Raw genomic sequence first — 19,297 nt, forward strand, 5'->3', positions numbered from 1 at the left:
CAGCTAACACCATGTTGAGATATGAGGAAGAAAGGGAATCCCAGAATAAGAGAAAACAGAAATGAGACCTTTGAGGAATTTAGCAGCTATATAGTAGAAAAATAAGGTATGACCGGACCCTCAATTGGAGAATTATGCACAGATATTGCTGGTAAGTATATTCTTAGGGAGCTGAAGGATAGTCCTGAATGTTTTAGGGTTAGCAAATAGTCCAGAACAGCAGAAACGGGTTTTTCCAAGGGAGACAGGTGACATTGTGCCCTAATAGAAAATCTCTTCTATTTTGCTCTATAAGTTTCCAGAAAAACTTGTATTAGATTATGTATCAATATGTTCTTGATCTCAGCTGAACAGCTTCTTCCAGTGGCAGTTAACACATCTGACAGCATGGATGCTGGCGGAATGATGCTTGATAAGGTGTAAGATCTGACCTTCATTTTGTTAAGTCACATCTAGTAAAAACAGGTTGGAAACAAAGCTGATAGCTTCACTAGATCTGAGTACCAGAACTGCCTGGACCCGGTTGGGACGACCATGACCATGACGGCTGAATCTTGACTGAGAGCCCTTGGTCATGGGTGGCGGGTATCATAAGCTGTGCCTCCCCAAACAGCCTGGTGTGGCCCAACCCACACTCCACCCCCAGGTCCTCTCCTGCAGTTCCCGGTGCTCTGCTCTGGCCAGTTGGGGCTGGAGCTGGCTGGCCTGCTGCGGGGACTCGGGGGGCTGGCACTGGGGCCACACTGCCTTCCCGGCACTCGGACTGTGTCACCCGGCTCACCAGGGCTGGGGGCCACAGTGGGGATGCACCAAACCCCTCTCTGAAGCTAAACACAGGACATTTATTATCCTCATCTGTGGAAAATAAGGATCTTCAAGACAGAGTCCTTCAGAGTCCACTCATGCCTGTTAAGTTGATGGGAGGGAATTTTAAAACCCTGGAAGACACATAGTGACTAGCGTGATCTGATGACTGCACCAATCCTAGAGACAAACGGCTTCTCAGCAGAGCAGTGATGACTATGCTCCTCTTTCTGTTGACATAATGCATAGCTGTGATGTTTTCTGCCATCACTTGGATCACGGATCCCTGCAACAAGGGGAGGAATGTCATGCATGCTAGATGACATAGGACTCAGCTATTTACATGAAGTTGAGCTTGGGTGGGGAGGGAAGAGTCAGACCTTGTGTTGCAAAATGGTAAAAAGTGCTTCTTCTCTTAAATGGGGAGCTGATCTTTACCAACATTTTGGTAGGATGTGGTGCAGCAAAGAGGTACTCAGGTGAAAGAACACTTTCACATGGGCAACAATCTAATAGGATTTTCACGGGACCTTCACTTTCATGTCCACATGGTATTTGCTTGGCAGATACAGTAACTCCTCACTTAACATTGTAGTTATGTTCCTGAAAAATGCCACTTCAAGCAAAACGATGTTAAGCTAATCCAATTTCCCCATAACAATTAATGTAAATAGGGATAGTTAGATTCCAGGTAATTTTTTTAAGTTTTAAACAAACAATTTAATACTGTACACAGCAATGATGATTGTGAAGCTTGGTTGAGGTGGTGGATTCAGAGGGTGGGATATTTCCCAGGGAATGCCTTACTGCTAAATGATGAACTTGCACTCAGCTGAGCCCTCAATGGTTAACACATTGTTGTTAACGTAGCCTCACACTCTACAAGGCAGCATGAATGGAGGGAGGAGACACAGCATGGCAGTGGCTGAAAACATTCCCTGTAGAAACTGAACATGACGATGAACCCATGGGGTGGGGGGGGGTGCATGTGTGAGAGAGACAGAGACACACTGTGTGTGTGTGTGTGTGTGTGTGTGTGTGTGTGTGTGTGTGTGTGTGTGTGTGTGTGTGTGTGTGTGTGTGTGTGTGAGAGAGAGAGAGACAGGGGAAGAGAGAAGCGTATTTCCCCTCTAAGTACGCTGACCCCACTCCAAGTACACTGCCTTTTTAAGTAGATCAGCAAGTTGAGACAGCAGCTGCTGCCAGCAAGCTCCCTCCATCCTGAGCCCTGTCCTGTCCCACCCCCCCACTCTGTGGAGATGAGGTACAGAAGCGGTGGAGAGGAGCAGGGGGAGGACACCCTGACATTAGCAACCCTCCTTCCCCCACCCCCTGAACAGCAAGCAGAAGGCTCCCAGGAGCAGCTCCAAGGCAGAGGGCAGAAGCAGCAAACAGCAGTGGGGGAAGGGACAGCTGAACTGCCCGGCAATTGATAGCCTGCTGGGCGATTTCCACACAGGGAACTTAGGGGGGCTACCAATCCACCCTGGTTCCTAGCTCCAACAGGCTGCTCTTTCTGCAAGCAGTGGACAAAGCAAGCGGCTACCAAACAATGCCATCAGGGAGCATTGCGCAACTTTAAACAACCATGTTTTCTAATTGATCAACAATGTAACAACGTTAACCAGGACAACATTAAGTGAGGAGTTACTGCAACCACTTTGTATAGAATATGGGTGAAGTGTAGAAGTCTGCAATGCTGTGCAACATTGGTGCAGAAGAACACACGACCTACAAATCTGAGACATGCTCTTATAGACATCTCAGGTTGAGCTTGCAGATCATTTAAGAGACTTACTATCCAACTATGATTTGGACCCCTCCCCCATGGTATATACGTTTCTGTTGACCTCAACTCTCACAAAGCACCTATGAATGATATACTTTGGGTCAATAAAAGTGTAGATTTCTCTCAGCTGATCTTGAGCCCCAGTGTGGTGCAGAGCTGTCAGATCTCATAAATGGAATGTTGCCTTTTTGGAAGATATTCACCAGATCAGCCAGTCATAATGTATAGGTATAACTGAATATTGTGTCTTGTTAAATGGGTTTTGATGACCACTAAATCCTCGCTCCTCCACCCTGCCTCCAGAGCCTCCCACACATCACGGAACAGCTGATTGCAGCGGACAGGAGGCACAAGGAAGGAGGGGAGGCGATGATTGGCTTGGCACATCCTGCCAACGGGCAGAAAGCACTGGGGGGGAGGTTCTGAGAGGGGGCTGCCAGTGGGTGCTCAGCACCCATGGAGTCGGCACCTATGGTGAATACTCAGTGCCAGGGACAGACCAAAAGGCAGAACCCTGTACTGGCAGCAAAAGTCCCCTACTTCAAGTCTGAGGTACTTTCTGTGTGCTGGACATATGGACAGGTGGAAATATAAATCCTGAAGACCAACAGGAGCCAACCAATCATGAGAAATAACTGAAGCCCCAGTCAACATTTTAAGCCTGAAACAATGAATTAATTTGTTGAGACATCTGAAGTCTAGAATAGAATGCCAGCCCCTTTCTTCTTTCAAAATAAGAAGTAGCAGGAGTAGAACCTCTTGCCTCTGAATTCCAGGGACTCTTCATCCACTGCTCTGGGTTGCAGAAAGGACTTTACCTCTGGTTTCAACATTATTTCATGAAAAAAGCTCCTGAAAAGGGATGGGAAAAGGAAAGTGTGGGTAGGAAGTGCCTGGAATCGTACTGAATATCCTTTTGTTTGTGATTACCAGGACCTGCAGGTCAGAGGTCAGCTGGTTTCAGCCCTCCTGAAAATAAGAGGTGGTTTCCAAATGGGGGGTGGAAAGGGGTACACATCCGGTAATGGTTCTGATTGCTCTCAACAAAGGCATCTAACATTCTGCCATAAGGTAGATGAAGTGTGCAGCAGAGGAGAAGAGGCAGAATGTCTCCTGCATTTGAACCTCTGCCTCATCTTCAATTATTAAAATCTAAGAGGTCATTGGAACAAGAGGTACAGAGGCTCTGTCTGGCAAAGCTTTGCGGGTCTGTCCTGCCTCCTCCAGGTGGCTGGTTTGTATACATCCAATGAATGGAGCTCTCAAATCCTTCAGGGCTTCATCAGTTCCAATGTTAACTAAATCAAAATCTTCAAACAGGAGGTTCTCAAGTGTCATTTGGACCCCCTTTAGTATTCTCAAAAATGGGCACCATGAAGCCCACATCACAATGAAAATGGCGACTGCATATGCTGCCATAGCAGAGGTGTCTAAAGCAGCCTGCACAAATGTTTGGGACACTAACAACCTTTCAGATGCCAGAGATCTTAGTCCTTTCCTTTCATTTTGTGGTCACTTCTCTATGACTTGTAACACCCTGTCCCCCTTTGGACAGTTATATTTTGATAGAAGTACTTGATCATTCAAAATGTGCATCTGGAGACTGAAGAAAAACCTTCCTGGAAAAAAACAAACAAAAACAAAACAGCATCTAGAGTGCTGTATGGTTCTCTTGAATTCTCTCATAACTTGAGCAGGAGAGCTCATCACCAGTACTATGACAGTATTAGTAAGTGGTACCAAGGAAGAAATGTCTCCAGTTGTGTGATCATGAAATAATCGATACACAGGACATCTTGGATACTAAGAAAGTCTGTCCCAGAAACATCTGCATTGTGGAGACACACAGTGTCAAGGGCACCAAGGTTATCCATTCCAAATGTATCCATATCGATATCAGCCCCAAGGGATCAGTACTAAGAGAAGTGAAGACTCAAGTTTCAGGAAGTTCTGTGGGTACCTGGGCACCAGCCAGTGCCAAGACATCAGCTAAAAAGATGGTTTGTGGCCCAGATCTGGTCTGTCTGAACAGCACAAGTAACAACAGCTTGGTGAGCTTTCTGTCTCTGTTTAGTCAGAACCAGAGAGGGTGTCCTATATCTGTGCTCTCCAGGAAAAATATTCTTTCCTACCCCTTTCCGACAACTGGGTGGAAGAGGACTGGCTGCTCTCCCAGTCTCAGAATCTGAAGGGTTCAATCTTTTCAATGATGAGTGAGCCCAATACCTCAAAATTCACAGAAGCATTAGCCGAAGAGAACTGTTCAGGCCTAGTGGGAATCTTTTTTCACCCTCACTCTCTAAGGAGGTTCTTATCAAGCACTCCAGAAGAAAAAATTGAAGGCAGGCCTGCCTCTCTCCTTCTGTTTCCTCTTGTAGGAACAGCAACAGATCAAGTATCTGTCAGGAACGTATCCCTCACCAAAGCAAAAGAGGCATCTAGAATACACATCATCGAGTGGGATAGCCACCTTGCAAAAGTTTTAAATCCCAAAGACTTTGTTTCTGACACAGAACCCTAGCTGCTAGTAGCAGGGGTATCCCATAATTTATTATCTTTTTATGTGCCAGTGAGTGTAAATACAAAAAGATACTATGCTAACCAAAAAATTGCAGAGCACGCAGAGTAAGCAGACACTACATGGGTTCTCTCCCACTGCCATACGTGGCAAAAAGGAACCAAATGATGGTTGGGCCCGCTGTGCCCTTTATGTTCTTGGGTAGATGGTGAGGATGGGCACCAAGACATCTTGGGCACAGGCGCAACCCCAGCAGATGTTGCTAGCCAAAAAGAATCAGATCTCATGCACATGGGGCGCACGTACACCAAGAGTGGAATCCATGTGGACAATCACTTCAAGAAACTCAGGTTTCAAAAAGGTTTCAGAGTAACAGCCGTGTTAGTCTGTATTCGCAAAAAGAAAAGGAGTACTTGTGGCACTTTAGAGACTAACCAATTTATTTGAGCATAAGCTTTCGTGAGCTACAGCTCACTTCATCGGATGCATACTGTGGAAAGTGTAGAAGATCTTATTATATACACACAAAGCATGAAAAAAATACCTCCCCCCACCCCACTCTCCTGCTGGTAATAGCTTATCTAAAGTGATCACTCTCCTTACAATGTGTATGATAATCAAGTTGGGCCATTTCCAGCACAAATCCAGGGTTTAACAACAACGTCGGGGGGGGGGGGAGGAAAAAACAAGGGGAAATAGGTTACCTTGCATAATGACTTAGCCACTCCCAGTCTCTATTCAAGCCTAAGTTAACTGTATCCAATTTGCAAATGAATTCCAATTCAGCAGTCTCTCGCTGGAGTCTGGATTTGAAGTTTTTCTGTTGTAATATCGCAACTTTCATGTCTGTAATCGCGTGACCAGAGAGACTGAAGTGTTCTCCGACTGGTTTATGAATGTTATAATTCTTGACATCTGATTTGTGTCCATTTATTCTTTTACGTAGAGACTGTCCAGTTTGACCAATGTACATGGCAGAGGGGCATTGCTGGCACATGATGGCACATATCACATTGGTGGATGTGCAGGTGAACGAGCCTCTGATAGTGTGGCTGATGTTATTAGGCCCTGTGATGGTGTCCCCTGAATAGATATGTGGGCACAGTTGGCAACGGGCTTTGTTGCAAGGATAGGTTCCTGGGTTAGTGGTTCTGTTGTGTGGTATGTGGTTGCTGGTGAGTATTCGCTTCAGGTTGGGGGGCTGTCTGTAGGCAAGGACTGGCCTGTCTCCCAAGATTTGTGAGAGTGTTGGGTCATCCTTCAGGATAGGTTGTAGATCCTTAATAATGCGTTGGAGGGGTTTTAGTTGGGGGCTGAAGGTGACGGCTAGTGGCGTTCTGTTATTTTCTTTGTTAGGCCTGTCCTGTAGTAGGTGACTTCTGGGAACTCTTCTGGCTCTATCAATCTGTTTCTTCACTTCCGCAGGTGGGTACTGTAGTTGTAAGAATGCTTGATAGAGATCTTGTAGGTGTTTGTCTCTGTCTGAAGGGTTGGAGCAAATGCGGTTGTATCGCAGAGCTTGGCTGTAGACAATGGATCGTGTGGTGTGGTCAGGGTGAAAGCTGGAGGCATGTAGGTAGGAATAGCGGTCAGTAGGTTTCTGGTATAGGGTGGTGTTTATGTGACCATCGTTTATTAGCACTGTAGTGTCCAGGAAGTGGATCTTTTGTGTGGACTGGACCAGGCTGAGGTTGATGGTGGGATGGAAATTGTTGAAATCATGGTGGAATTCCTCAAGGGCTTCTTTTCCATGGGTCCAGATGATGAAGATGTCATCAATATAGCGCAAGTAGAGTAGGGGCCTTAGGGGATGAGAGCTGAGGAAGCGTTGTTCTAAGTCAACCACAAAATGTTGGCATACTGTGGGGCCATGCGGGTACCCATAGCAGTGCCGCTGATTTGAACCTGCATTTGTGCTGGAAATGGCCCAACTTGATTACCATACACATTGTAAGGAGAGTGATCACTTTAGATAAGCTATTACCAGCAGGAGAGTGGGGTGGGGGGAGGTATTTTTTCATGCTTTGTGTGTATAAAAAGATCTTCTACTTTCCACAGTATGCATCCGATGAAGTGAGCTGTAGCTCACGAAAGCTTATGCTCACATAAATTGGTTAGTCTCTAAGGTGCCACAAGTACTTCTTTTCTTTCAGGTTTCAAAAAGGTTATATGACTTCAGTAGGAGTTGAAGGTATTCAACGTAGCATGAACAGCACTCAGCATTTTGAAGGATTTGGCTTGACTGAATACACTTCTCAATATCATAGAATAAATGTCTTTTGTTCCATAATATAAACAAAGCAGCAATCCATTACTACTTTATACTAAGTCATGTATTAGTCACACTTATTCTGGGTGCTAAACATTTCATTAAGTACCGTTCTTGTCTTTACTCTACTGTATCTCCAGTTATACCATACAGAAAAAGCAGCATTTACAGATGCCAACAAACTAGCCATATTGGCTGATTGGTATAACAAAGTTTAGCACCAATACATTACTCATAAAGCTATGCTTTTAATAGATTTCAGGAGAGCAAGTTACCTAGTAAGTACTGCTACAGTCTCCAGCAGACTGCACAGTACAAGCAATACAGTTATCACAAGTACCAATTATTAGACTGTTATAGTCAACATACTATAGCTTTTTTACATGTTAATCATTTAATCGGGAATGGAACAGATAGTACACAGATATACCCACTGATTTTTTAAAACAAAAGTATATCCACCTTTTATCAACTGTGAATACAGAAGATAAAGTTCCCGATAGTATAGTTTCTAGTTTCCCAGTTTTACTTATCTGTGGACAGGAAAAGAAGAAAAAGATTAGTACAATAAATGAGTTGCAGCCCATGAAAGTCACAGCTCAAAGTTTAGTCATACTTAAGAAATTCATTCCAGTTTTAGAGAACCTCAGGTTCCAGCAACATTCCCTACATTTAAAGAGGGAAATACAAATTCTAGAGAGGTCACCCGTTCAAGAGGTCCTCCCATTTAATTATAGAGAGTATTGCTGAAACTAGTGAACGCTTGAACCAGAATTAATTTTCAAGTGTGCTCATAGTATTCACTTTATTAAGTTATATATATGTTATTTAATAACAATCTAAAGTATAGTACAAGCATTAGTTAACACATTTATATAACAGATACAAAATACTTTTCTTGGCTGCAGCTCTGTTGGGCTACACTGGTACTGAGGATTTTAGGGAGGCCTCCCTACCATCGCTCTTGAGCACAGGTCCACCAGTACAAGCAAGCATAGGAGAGCTAGTGTTACCACCACAGTGCTGTCTGATGCTGCTCAAAGCAGGTCCATACAACAGGGTGGTAAAAGTGTCAGCTGTAGCCAGTTAGCACTTCCACCGTTTCTAGGCAACAGTGAAAGATTTCTCTGGAATACCCCAGAGAAGACAAGCCCAAGGGAGACACAGGCTGGAGGCTAAAATGACTGAAGCACATCAGAAGACAGCACACAGAAGGAAAGAGAGACACTATAAAGAACAGGCATAATCCCCAGTATTATCATTACAACACTGCTTACAACCCCACCCTGACTGAGGATTTCCCCTGCTCGCGTCCCCAGGCTTGCCTGGAAGATGCCATGACAACTGGCAAGCGGGACCCTGTGCAATGCCATCTCCTGGTTAACGCTCAGCTCCATGAGGGCACCTGCTTGGCCCAGCAGCAGAGGGACACTGCCAGGGATTTCCCTACACCCCCCCCCATGGTGGTGTTTACCCCCCCTGAATTTCCCCAACACACACACACACACACCCCAGTTTTGTGAACTAGTTACATGCAGTGTTGCCAATGTAGCGATTGTTTGGAAATCTGAATTGAAATTGAAACATTAATACACACTTTAAAAGCATATAAAGTGTATCATAAAATACGTGTATCTGAAAAAGTATAATAGATTTGAAAAGTATGAACATAGACCAGCTTCCTTATACAGCTGTTGTTTTTATGACCGTCAGTGCATTCATTTTGGTGATGTTGGCCAACCTAATAATTTCAAATTATGATTTGTAAGCAAAGTCTAAATGAGCTCTCCCTGACAGCTAGTGATGAGCTGGGGGTTGGGGGGGAAAAAGGCTTCAGGACCAGATTGTATTTACATTCACACCTAATCTACCTAGGTATCCAGCAAACAGAGCTGTGTTACCCAAGTGATAGATCTTGGCTGGGTTACAAATCACTTGACTGCAGGGGATAAAGAAATGTTTTTATTCTTATACTTGTATGAGTAAAGGGCAGTAGAACTGTACTTAAGCCTCTGCTGATTGAGGGCATCGAGAGAGTGTGGGGACAGGTGTTTTGCTTGATGGTCTGCCTGAGTCACAAGTACTATTTGACCTGCCCCTCTCCACTGTTTAAAGACAGAGCTGATTAGGCTCCATAGATAGTCTTTTGTTCTCCATAGATAGACCACTACAGTTGAAATCACTGATAATCAGGTTTAAGTGCTTAGGACCGGCTGTGGGACAGTGTTTCTGTGGAAGAGACGGCCCAGTCTGCCCATAGAGGTTCCCCCTCTGAGAGCTCAGCTGAAATCACTGAGAGCTGGGTGGAACCTCAAGAGACCAATTCACAGAGGTCGGTGGCAGCAGATGGTGATGGCACAGGGCCATTGGCTACAGAGCAATTGAGTGAATGGTGGCACAACGAACAACAGTGGCCAGAGCAAACAGTGAGCAGCTAGAGGAACTAGCAAGGTGCCTTCTTGCCCCCCACCCGAGAGGTGAACTCATGTGAGAGCACCTCTGAACTCTGAGTCTCCACTGACCAAGAACAACACCGGTGAGCGTTAATGAGGCTCTTAACTGTGTTGTGTCTCCAGCAGTCTTAACGCGAACAAACATGGCTGTCTCATCATACTTTCTATTTAAGCAAGAGATACCATACACTACAACACTGGCCTCCAGTTTAAGTGCATTGTCACTTGTTCATCCTAAAGTTGAACACTGGTTCCGAACAAGGCCAGCAAATGCTCACTATCTTTCTGCAAGAAACTCAACTGACTGGCTAGACGCATGTGGTGCAACAGTGAAAGACTCAACAGTTGAAAAAGTGAAGAACTCTCTCACAACATTCAAAAAATTTGCATACATGGCTGATGAATGCACCAATGCAAATGGTCATCAAGTCATTGTGTACATTATCTTGATGTCAGTGGTAGGCCAGTACATGCATTTCTAGATGTTCAAGTTATAGAAGACAGATTGGCTGCCTCTGTGACAACCCACATCTTAGAAGAGTTAAATGCTTGCCAATTGGACCCCAAACAAATGGCTGCTTGTGCATTTGATGGAGGTGCAAACTTCTCTGGAAGACATGGTGGAGCACAAGCTTCGTTCGGAGAAAAGTGTAACCCTAGTCTCTCCTATACACACTGCAGAGGCCATCTACTCCAACTCGCGCTAGTACGAGCTGCAGACTCTTCAAAAGACATTTTAAAAGCTATAAATTTAATGTCTTCATTATATTCTTTTTTCAGCAAGAGTCCAAAAACGCTGAATATCTTGGAATATATAGAAGATACACTGGGACTAAAGTTCAAATTAGTCCAACCTGGGAAAACCCTCTGGCTTTCTCATGAGCAACCCTTGGCTGTTGTCTTAAAATTACTCCAGCCATAATTACTGGCTTTGGAAACTATCTACCAAGATGGGATGGATCTAAGGAGTGAGGCTGGTGAGTTACTTTTGCTACTACGTTCAGAGAAGACTATTGCCATTCTCTCTCTTGTAAGTCTACTGTTGAAACCACTTGGGTCATTAAACAATGCCATCCAGGCATCTGCTACAACAGTAGTAGACCTCTGTTCAGCAATAGAAGCTACATTTGGATCAATCAGAGAGCTATCCATTGAAAAAGTACTGGAAGAAGCAAAGACTTCAGTCCAGAAGTTGATTAATGAAAGCATTTATATTGAATCCTTAAGTGAGGGGGACAAGAAGTGTTTGTTAAGACAACTGAAAAAGTACAGACTTGATTTTTAAAAATCTACAGCAGCGACTTCTAGATTCTACTCAACCTCTCCATTGCTTCTACAGATCCCTGTCTTATAAAACACAGACAGTTGAGTGGAGTGAGGCAATACCAGCAATGGAGCTGCCATGTACTCAGGACAGAATAGAGAATTTGAACACAGAGTGGAATATCATACGACGAATGAATGAAGATTTGACTTCAACTTCTTTTTTATCAGCACTAATGGCTCGACCAATCTTTATGCCATGTTTCCTGGGCTGAAAGAAGTAGGAATTCATCTCTTGCTACGCCCAGTCACAACAGCTACAATTGAGCGTTCTTTTTCACCACTGAATAGATTTTTGTGTTTTGAAAGCGGTCGCCTTCTGCCTGATCATGTGAATGAACTAATGAGCATATCAACTGAAGGAGTGGAAGTACTGGACACAGGAGAAGCCACCAAAGATGAATGCATTGCACTGCATTCAACAAATTCATTAACAGAGTTGTGCAAAATCATAACAAGAAACCAAGAAGGATGTAGATGTAGTGCTTCATAGAAGGCTTGAGTAGCCAACTTTAATTTGTGAGATGATTTTAAAATCTAACAGAATGGTCATGAAACATTCAGGTTTTTACTCTGGTACCATACAGCCCATCTTCACCCTCACGGTCTCACCCCTCATCAGCCCTGACCCCCCATTTCAATTCCTGGGGGAAACACTGGACACCGCGCTTGGGGGACGAGAGAAACGCTCCCGCAGGAGCGGGCTCGGCGTCAGACACTACCCCAGCTCGCCTGGCGGCAGAACGGCACCGGCAGCCAGGGGCGCGCCCGCAAGGCAGCAAGCCGTAGAGGGGCGCCCCCGGCGCGGCAGCCACGCCGCTGAAACCAGCGCTAAGGAAACTCCGACCCGCACCAGCAGAGCCCCGGCTGACTGCACAGGGCCCCGCCGTGGCGCACCTGTGGCTGGTGCCCACAGCGCAGCGCTCCTTCCGGCGCGGCGGCTGCTCCCCTACCCGGGCAGGGGGCCGCGGAGTAACAGTCCCGCTAGCCCCCACAACGGGCGAGGGGCAGAGCCCCCTCCCAGCACCGCGCGAGTTACAACCGGCCGGGGGCAGAAGGGGGAGATGCGCCCTAAGGGCTTGTGCCCGCCCCGGTCTCCCTTACCCGCCTCTCCGCGCTCCATGCACCGGCAGCAGCTGGCTGAGAGCAGCCTTCACCCCGCCTGCCCCAAATCTCTGCCGTGGCGAGTCTCCCTCCGGCCGGGGCGGGGCCGGGCGGGCACACGGCCCTGCCCACACGCCCCACTTCTTGCCGGCGCAGAGACAGGCGGGGGAGAGAACGCAGCTCCAGGGACCGTTTCATTTAAATTCAGACTCTACCATTCTCCTCTCCCTCATGGGGGGGGGGGGGGTGGATGCGGCTCCCCTAGCCTCATGTCTCCCACCCCGTCAACCACCCCCTTCGGTACGGAGCTGGGACTGCCTCCGCGGAAAATGTTTCTGCCCCTTGGGCCTCTGTGATACGTTGGTAGAGTCCGGATGGTGGTTCTCTAGAGCAGCGGGGGGGGGGGGGGTCAGGGCATCTTTCTGCTGCCACTGGGTGGGGAGAGGATTGGGCCCTTCCCCCTTTAGTGGGCGTGCTCTTTCGAGGGGGTGCACATCTGCCAGCCGTTGGGGGCTGGGCCCAGATTGCGTCTTCTCGCTCGGAGCTCAGAGCGCTAATTCCTGAATAGCAGCGAGCGAGGCTGAGCAGAGACCGCAGAGGCCATAGAATCACAGGACTGGAAGGGACCTCGAGAGGTCATCTAGTCCAGTCCCTTGCACTCAGGGCAGGACTAAGGATAATCTAGACCAGGGGTGGGCAAACTTTTTGGGCTGAGGGCCACATCTGGGAATAGAAAGTGTATGGTGGGCCATGAATGCTCACAAAATTGGAGTTGGGGTGTGGGAGGGGGTGAGGGCTCTGGGGTGGGGCTGGGGTGAGGAATTTGGGGTGTAGGCGGGTGCTCTGGGCTGGGACCAAGGGGTTTCTGGAGTTGGTTCCTGGGAGAAGGGGGTGTGAGGGAGACACATCCACTTCCTGAGTTACTGTAATCAAGGCTATGCAAAAACCACAGTTCGGGGTAGCAAGAATCTGTGCTAGGTTCACTTTTTTAGTTTTATGGATCCAAAGTTTTGTTCAAATCCAAACCACGTGAAACTGGATGAACTTAATTAAGCACATTTCATTAAAATGAACAAACCTTACCAGGACCTATTTAATTGTATATTCCAACAGCATGAAAATAAACCTCTAACTAACAAGAATGCATCATGAGTCCCTACCTATGGTCACCATCACATCAAATAACCTATTAATATAATTCATCTAAACTCAGCACTCATAGGAAGAAACTATTACAATACAAGTTACTCCACCAGCTCTAGCTATGAAAGAAAAGTCTAACAATCTCAGTGTCTAATTATTAAGTGCTGTGGAACGCTAAATGGTCTTTTTAAAATAATTAATTTTACTTACCATTGAAATTTCTCAAGTATTTCCCAAAATATTTCTAAGAATTGAAAGAATTAAACTTCAGTCAGTCAGTAAAAAAATCAGAGTTATTTTTTCTATAAATCTGCTATACCTATGGCAGTATGTGTGGTCTTCAGATTTTGACAGGGAAAATGACAAAATCCTCAGTGATTTAACTCAAAAACTTCAAAGACTGATAGTACCCCAATTACTTTGATTGACCTCTGTCTTGCATCTTTCTTAGTCTTTACACCTGTGCAATATAGGTACCATTCTGATTTTGCAGCAGATGCTGACCCACCTTGTGCAGGTGTGAATGGCTACACAAGGAATGGAGCAACCAAGATTCAAGTCTACTGAGTTTACTCACATATATACATAAATCCTTAAAAATCAAAGTTAGGGCCAGGTCCTCAATTGGTATAAATGGGTGTAGCTCTACTGATGTGCAGCATCAGGAGCTATACTCATTTACACTAGTTGAGGATCTAATCCTTAGAATCCATTTACCTGATCCTGATGTTCTTATGCATTCATAAGATATCTGCAGTTTTTAGCAATAGAAATTTTGCTTGGGTAGAGAAGTCAGGAATGGACAAAGACTCAACATTTAAAATAATAATAATAATAGTTATGGTGCAAACACAGGTTCTTGTTCTGGAACTATGATATATGATTAGAGATAATGGGCAATTTTCCAACAAAATAGTTTCATGAAATCTAACTTTTGCTGAAACACAAGCAAGTACCATTGGAACAAAAGTAAATTCGAAAATACCAAAACTTAAGGCAAACCAAAATCCCCAAGTTTCAACCAGTTCCCTATGTGATCGAGTTATAGTCTTTGTGCAAAGATTGAGAAGGGCATGCTCTATATGTGGTAGTTCAAACAACATTAGGGTTCCTCCTTAAAGGGAAAGGATCAATATAATATTTGTTGTTGGGTAGATACAGAATAATTTTTGAGGCACAACTTTGTTATTTCACTTTCCTTCAAATGGGAAGAGCAAGCCTTTTGCTAAATGGATGGAATGGATTGTCTAGTGTCACGGTAGTTTCTGCAAGTATCTTTGTGTATGATACTTTCACTATCAAAGTGTAAATGTGATGGGATATACAAACCCTACACTGTGCCCGAAAGAGTTAAAAGGTAATATCAGCCCATGTAGTGCTGCCCCTACAGGCCTGCCAAGCATGCTCCAGCTGGAGGAGCAGGTTAAGGGGCTCAGAAGCCCAAGCAAGGGGTGGTGGACAGGCTTCAGGAGAGAAGAATCCTTCTCCAGGAAACCAGACAGAAGGTGGAGCCTGAGAGGAGACCACAGAGCAGGTAAGGCCCCAGGCAGTGCCTTCTCCAGCCATCATCCACTTCCGGCCTTTCAGGAACTGCTCATTTGGACTTTGTGAAGCTACTGACTGTTTGGACTATACCCCAAAATTGAAGGAGCACATAGGTAGGAAGTAGCCCAGGGCAGCAGATTTTGGTTCTCTTTGGGGAGGAACCTGCCAGTGTTACTTCCCACACCCCATTTATGGGCAAAGGACCAGATGTAGGAGGGAGGCCCAAACACTCCTGTCCTTTCACTGCTACTGCCCCCTGACAGAGACACAAGGGTTTGGAGGCCAGGTGCACTGACCACTAGGTCACCCTGCCCTCCAAGCACCCTATCACAGTAAGCTATTTTTCATGTTAATTGAACTGACAAATGGTTTGTTGTTTCTCTTCTCAAAAGATATCTGTGGGAATACTTCTGTTTAACCCAGTTGCTGTCCTTCCATCCCACTCCATAGACTTTCCTTCTGTACCTCTGTTCTCCTGCACTCTCATAATATTTACTATGTCTATATAATAGACATAATTATTGTCACATTTAGTGGTTGAGAGGGAAACAACACCTCCTTCAAATTTTACTGTCAGTTAAAACAGATTGGGGGCTTTAACAGTTTTAGCTTCAAGTTTTCATATCACTTAAAACGGTGGAAAGATGTTTTGCCACTGAAGAAGCATGCCTGAATATTGCCTTTTTCCATCAAAGCTTAAGTAGTCAAGCTCATCCTTTACTATTGCATTCAGTTCTGGGCACTCAGAACCAGAAAGATGTCAATAAGCTGGAGGGAATTCAGAAAAGAGCAATAAATTGACTAAGGGCAAGAAGGATGGATTTATATAGAAAGATTCAGAGCCCTGTAAACAAAACCCTTACTCAGACCCTTTATAGCCAATTGGAGTTTTGCCTGAATGAAGAATACAAGATTGGGCCCCTAACAGAACTAGTTATAATGTGTATAATTTGATAAAATTATTTTAAATGGAGACACAAAATCCATCTACAAGTATCTGAATGGTTTAAACAGCAACAGCAAAATGATTTATTCAGATCCACATACATTTAAAAAGTGACAAACAGGTTGGGCAATTTTCCTGTCCAAATAGCCCCACCATTTCAAGTTTTCAAACAAAGCCATACCATACCAAAACACCCTTGTCTATTGCAAAGCCAATAGAGAGCTGACAGCCAATAATGAGAGGTGAAATAGATGATCTAAAAGGTCTTTTCCATCTCTGATTTCTGAAGGCCTAAATTGTGACTCAGGGCAGGTTTGGACAGCAGGAGAGAAGTGCAAAAATGTAGTGTCCAATCCCAGTGGAAGTCCTTATGTTTGCCCAAGCATAAGGACGACTTGGGTCTAGTGCATCTGCTGATGCTAGACTTTCTAAAGAGGCTGTCAATGGGGGAGGATGCCCTCTATACCACCAATGGAGTTGCCCAATTTGAGTGTTGAGCACACACTGCACCAAGTGTCAGCAGCAAACCTCATCTACCCCGCAGCCCACACAACAATTTCAGGAAGACTCTGTGAGGGGCATCTCATGCTATTCTTTCACTTAAGCCCCTGCTATAGGCTTTGCAAGAGTGGGAGAGAGAGCGTTACTTTTGGGTAGATTTCATTGGAAAGACAAAACGCAACTCATCATGTACCTTGTATGTGACAGCCATGCAGCAGTAGAACATCTTGGTTTACAAATTTATTAAGAGGGCTCTGTCATATAGAAAATTTTTCTACAATTAATTATCCCTAGAGGTATATTAGAAAACAAAGGATACAAGAGAAAAGCAACACATTTTCATTCTCATAACATAGTTATCTAAAAATAAACAGAAGAACATTATAAGGACAGCTGTGTTTTTCTGGCACTAAAATGTTTAAAAACTGAACATGTCATTGTTGAATCAATTGACTACACACAGAGATCTTTCTTTATTCATATTATATCAAGATGAACATGCAAACTAAAAGGGTACAGGGCAGTAATTTTACCTGTGCAAGCTATTCCAGTGAAAGGCATCATTTTAAATGCCTCGTTTAAGCCATTTCATATTACGTTTGTAAAAATGAGTGCTATATTACTGAATTTTATTTTCTTTCACTTGGCATAAAATAGGAGTGACCTGTGCTACTTTCATCTTACTGGGTGAAGATTCAAAACCAAGGGACCACATGAGCATGGAGCAAAAGCATTCAGGAATTGAAAAGGTAAAGAATCTTTATTTTTGTCCTCCTGCTACCGTAATATTCCTCAAATACTACAGTATTCTCAATGTGGTGCTTATATTTTATTAAAGTATGTCATTAATTTGAACAACACAATGATATTTTTATAGAGTGGGCCAGGATATGGGACAACTACTTAATCCTGCATGGGAAAGATCCCCACTTCACTCAGGTTTCTTGCACTTTGTCAGGCAGGTCAGAGCAGAATAAGGGAGGACTGAGCATAGAACTGGAGGATCTTCCACTAAGTGGCTCTACTGGCCATTGTCCTGTTCAGAATGGAGACACAGACAATGTGGATGGATACTGCAGCATCACGATTGCAGCAAAGGTAAAGTGATTCTTTTCCCCCGACCTCAGCACAAAAACACTTGGCACAACCTGGGTGTTTAGGCTATGGGCCAATTTACTGGAGTTCGTCTAATATGACTGTTTTAGGACATTATGAATCAGAGATACAGAAACCAGGGTCCGGATTCTCTTGTTAGTTACATTAGTGCAAGTCTGCAGTAACTATCAATGGAGTTACTCTGGATTTACACCTGTGTAACCGAGAACACAATCTGGCTCTGAAATTTTTAAATGTTCTGTCTATTGGATTATTGAATTCTCCACATTAATGTTGCATTTATGCTAGTTTTCCCTTAATTCCTGGAGGGAAAAGGTATCAAAGACAGAAAGAAATTCCAGAGCTATTCTTCTTCCTGAGTTTACAGGCTCTGTTTACTATGCCAGGGAACTTGAAAGCTGCATGAAGTGCTACAGGGCTGAAGTCTTGTGTAGGAGTTTAGAAACTACAGAAGGAAGGCTACGGTCCCACAGAGCTTACGAACCCTCATCTTATTTTGCCCTTTGAAAGCAACAAATGCAACTTAACTCAGCCATCCTTAACTGAAGCCTTAACTATAGTCTTAGAGCCATCTTTAATGATCCATCCTTAACCAAGGCTCTCTCTAATTTAGGCATCTTCAACTGACTTATCTAAAAGAAAGTAAATAAGAAAGAATAAAAGCATTATTCTAATTCTTCTAGGGCCCTCTCCTGCAAGATGCTGAGTACCTGCTGGGAGCTGCTTGAAGCCCTCAGTGCTTATTAATGTTAGCAGGAGTTGAGGTAGCTCGCCAGCTTGCAGCACATGCATGAGTGAACTGCCATCTTTAAACCTTTATGAATGTTGAAGTACTGGACCAATACTTGGCACATTTAAATAGCATAACTCAAAAATGTATATTCATAAAGACACAGAGTTTAAGTCCAGAAGGAACTACTAAATCATCTAGTCTGACCTCTTGTATATCACAGGCCACCACCACCACCTAGCACCCGCCCAATAAACACAACAATGGAAATGAAATCAAAGTAAATGAGACCCACAGGAGACTACACTATTAAGTGCCACAGGCAGAGAATAGGAGGGACCAAGGTGCATGAGTGCTTGAGGTCCTGCAAAGGCAGGGAAGTGATTAACTGAGATACACCCAAGTAATCCTGGCAAGCAACCTGCACCCACACACTGCACAGGAAGGCAACGCCTCCCCCGCCCCCCATGTCCCTGTCAATCTGACCTGGGGAAAAATTTCTTTCTGACCGCACATATAGTGATGAGTTAGAGTGACACTGAGCATGGAGCAAAAACCAGCCAGCCAAACACCTGAGAGAGCGAATGCTCGGTGCCACATCAGAGCCCTGGCCCACTCCACCCAGTGTCCTATCTCTAGCCATGGCCATCCCCGATGCTTCAGAGGAAAGATACAAAAAATCTCCCAGAATACACTGGGGGAGGAGGGAATCCCTTCCTGACCCCTGCCAGTGGTTGGCTGAAACGAAGAAGCATGAGACTTAGGAATATAAGGCAAACCAGAAGTGAGCCCCAGGGCTGGTGAATCCTGCCCCACCCCCCACTATCTCAAGCAACACCATCATACAATCGCACTCATAAATTTGTCCAGCTCTCTCATAAAGCTCATTAAGTTGTTTGCCCTCACAGCTCCTACTGGGAGCTGTTCTAGAACCTCACTCCGATTGTTAGAAACCTTCTAATTTCCAGACTGAATTTGTTAATGGCCAGTTTATATCTATTTGTTCCTGTGCCAACATTGTCCTTTAATATAAATAGCTCTTCATTCTCCCTGGTA

General features: G+C 44.6%; 1 protein-coding gene across 2 annotated transcripts in view; it reads right to left on the bottom strand.

The window, feature by feature from the left end:
* The window catches only part of NSUN7 (NOP2/Sun RNA methyltransferase family member 7), a 64,350-nt gene extending 51,905 nt beyond the window's left edge, over positions 1–12,445 (bottom strand). The window contains exons 1-2 of one of the 2 annotated variants that reach the window (XM_074951518.1): positions 12,261–12,445; positions 7,843–7,913 (exon numbers count right to left, since the gene is read on the bottom strand). The gene's annotated coding sequence lies outside the window, so the exon portion shown is untranslated. The remainder of the gene's footprint in view (positions 1–7,842; positions 7,914–12,260) is intronic. The other variant, XM_074951519.1, reaches the window with a different exon arrangement.
* Positions 12,446–19,297: the final 6,852 nt, after the last annotated feature.

The sequence above is a fragment of the Natator depressus genome, chromosome 4 (assembly GCF_965152275.1).
Source record: "Natator depressus isolate rNatDep1 chromosome 4, rNatDep2.hap1, whole genome shotgun sequence".
NCBI classification, from domain to species: Eukaryota; Metazoa; Chordata; order Testudines; family Cheloniidae; genus Natator; species Natator depressus.